General features: G+C 36.9%; 1 non-coding gene across 1 annotated transcript; it reads left to right on the top strand.

Annotated features, from left to right (window-relative positions):
- Nucleotides 1-2,918: 2,918 nt before the first annotated feature.
- Nucleotides 2,919-2,990, top strand: TRNAG-CCC (transfer RNA glycine (anticodon CCC)). Its single transcript has one exon. It is a non-coding gene; the product is annotated as a tRNA-Gly (tRNA).
- Nucleotides 2,991-3,258: the final 268 nt, after the last annotated feature.

Here is a 3,258-nt window from a genome sequence, read left to right as displayed (position 1 = left end):
CAGAAAAAGACATTACAAGAAAAGAAAACTAACTATGAAAATTCCTTCCCAAACTATAAGCAAATTGAATCCAGCAGAAAAAAGAAATAATATTACATCAGGACCAAGTAGGGTCAATGCAAAGTTGGTTCAACATTTGAACCAGCTTTTGAAAAACATCAATTGTAATTCACCATATTAACAGAAAGAGAAAAATTCCAATGATGATCTCAATAAATGCAGAAAAAACATTTGGCAACATTCAACATTCATCCATGAAAAAAGCTATCAGCAAACTAGTATAACTGGCATTTCTGAAACTGGTAAAGAACACATATGAAAACTTACAGTTATCATCATACTTAGTGGTGAGAAACCAAATGCTTTCCCTTTAAAAGTAAGTCTGCTCCATAAAATAGATAGACAGCAAGGACCTACTCTGTAACAAAGGAAACGGTATTCAATATCTTGTAATAACTATAATGGAAAAGAATCTGAAAAATATATATATATATACATAAATGAATCACTTTGCTGTATGCCTGAAACTGACACAGCATTGTAAATCAACTACACTTCAAATACTCACACACACATATGCACACACACACACAAATTAGGTCTCCTCCCCAGCAGCAACTCTCATAAGTCTCATGTGTACCATTCTCCACTCAAAGGAGGGGCACTAAGCCCACATCATGGGGGAAAACAAATCAGGCTAGATGGCATTGGAGCATCCTCTTGTCAGAAAGCCATAAGGCTTTAAACACCAGCCGTGCTAATAGGACAAAGCAACCAACCTCACTCTGTAGCATCAATAATTATATGATAATTATTTTATTATTGTTATTGTCATTGTTATTGGATGAGTTGAATCTGTGAAAGACTATGAGTTGATGATGACAATCCAAAAAGGAAAGTTCTAAATAGAAAAAGAGTGCAAAAAATGTAACTGTAACACACAATAACAATGACTGTAATAGGATAAGTTTAACATTTTATTTTGATACATAATGTTAACACACATGGGTACTTTGCTTTTTTATTAAGTAGACATCTGTTTATAAAGTATATGTACTTACTTGTCGCCACCTGGGTAAGGAAAGCAACTCACAGACCTGTGAGTAATCAAATAGTCCCAGACAATGGAACTGTGGGCTGCTCACATACAATAACCAAGGAGAAGGTGAGGATGACAGCACGTTCTGAGAACTAATTAGCCAACTCTCCTAGAATCCTGCTAACTCCACAGACTCAATTCCTCCTCGTCTAGGAAGTGAAGCCTTCAGGTGACTGAATAAATGTAACAAAATAATATATGGGTGGGAATACATGAATTGTCAAAATTGCAAAAGTCCCCATCAATGTATCAAACAGGACAACAGGTTATATACTGCTGCCCAAGTGAGAATGAAAGCCCATGATTTTGAGGAAAGACATCAGGTTGCAAAAAATTAAAACCCATGAGACATTTAGGTTGCTTCCATGTCCTGGCTATTGTAAATAGTGCTGCAATGAACATTGGGGTGCATGTGTCTTTTTGAATTATGGTTTTCTCAGGGTTTATGCCCAGTAGTGGGATTGCTGGGTTGTATGGTAGTTCTATTTTTAGTTTTTTAAGGAACCACCATACTATTCTCCATAGTGGCTAAATGTCCATCGACAGATGAATGGATAAAGAAGATGTGGTACATATATACAATGGAATATTACTCAGCCATAAAAAGGAACGAAACTGGGTCATTTGTAGAGACGTGGATGGACCTAGAGAGTGTCATACAGAGTGAAGTAAGTCAGAAAGAGAAAAACAAATATCGTATATTAACACATATGTGTTGGAATCTAGAATAATGGTATAGATGATCTTATATGCAAAGCAGAAATAGAGACACAGACGTAGAGAACAAACGTATGGACACCAAGGGGGGAAAGCGGGGGTGGCAGGGGTGGGATGAATTGGGAGATTGGGAATGACATATATACACTATTGATACTACGTGTAAAATAGATAACTAATGAGAACCTGTTGTATAGCACAGGGAACTCTACTCAGTGGTCTGCAGTGACCTAAATGGGAAGGAAATCCAAAAAAAAGAGGGGATATATGTATACATATAGCTGATTCACTTCGCTGTACAGCAGAAACTAACAACATTGTAAAGCAACTATATGCCCCCCCCCCAAAAAAAAAACCTATGAGAAACCTATGACTTAAGGAGTCTTACAGACATAACAGAAAGGAAGCTCAGCTGGTGATCCATGGCCTGGTGACAGTCCCCTTGGACCACCAAAGCAAGTTTTGAGTCCTGACCAAGAATCAATTGATCAAACACCCAGTTCCAATAACCTCAGCTGGACTAAGATGACATTTCTTTTTCATTTCAGTCTGATCAGATTTTTGAAAGCCCAGAAAAGATTAAAAATAATATTACAGAAAGCCTAGGAGGATACCAAAATAAATAAAGCAATGATCCAAGGAAGCAGAGGGCAGGAGGCTCCAGATTTTGTGGGGACTGACGCTTTTACAATGTGCCTTCTTTTTCTTAAATAGGGTCACACAAAGTAAGGTATAAAAGTAAATATACCTTACTTATAAAAGTAAGGTATAAAAGTATAAAACTAAATATGCATCTAGACAAAAGAAGGAACCTTGTAAGAAGCTGTACAAGTGAAGAAGCTGTACAAACTTCACGAAAATGAAGTCTGCTCTCACTGATTCCATTCAACAGCCTTCCAAAAGAGGTCTTAGCCAGAGGAACAAGGAAATAAAAATCATACAGATTACAAAGGAGCAGATATAACTATCTTTATTTACAGTTGACAAGATTATCTTCACAGAGAATCCTAAAGAATCAATTAAAAAAAAAAAAGCTATAAGAATCGATAGGTGAGTGTACCAAGGTTGCAGGATACAAAATCAATTGCAAAAATCAGGGACATCCCTGGTGGCCCAGTGGTTAAGACTCTGTACTCCCAATGCAGGGGCCCAGGTTCGATCCCTGGTCAGGGAACTAGATCCCACATTCATGCTGAAACCAAGAGTTTGCATGCCACAACTAAGGAGCCCTCGAGCCACAACTAAGGAGCCCGCCTGCTGCAACTAAGACCTGGTGCAACCAAATAAATAACTAAATATTTTTAAAAATTCAATTGTATATATTAGCCATGAACCACTGGAAACTGAAATTTAAAAACTATAACATTTACAAGTATGTTATAAAACATAAAAAATGAAAACTATCATGAGACATCACTACATACCTACTAAATGATTAAAAT

The sequence above is a fragment of the Neophocaena asiaeorientalis genome, unplaced genomic scaffold (genome assembly GCF_003031525.2).
Source record: "Neophocaena asiaeorientalis asiaeorientalis breed wild unplaced genomic scaffold, Neophocaena_asiaeorientalis_V1.1 scaffold216, whole genome shotgun sequence".
NCBI lineage: Eukaryota > Metazoa > Chordata > Mammalia > Artiodactyla > Phocoenidae > Neophocaena > Neophocaena asiaeorientalis.
The sequence above is the reverse complement of the archived record's forward strand: the minus strand, read 5'-3'. Positions and strand labels throughout refer to the sequence as shown.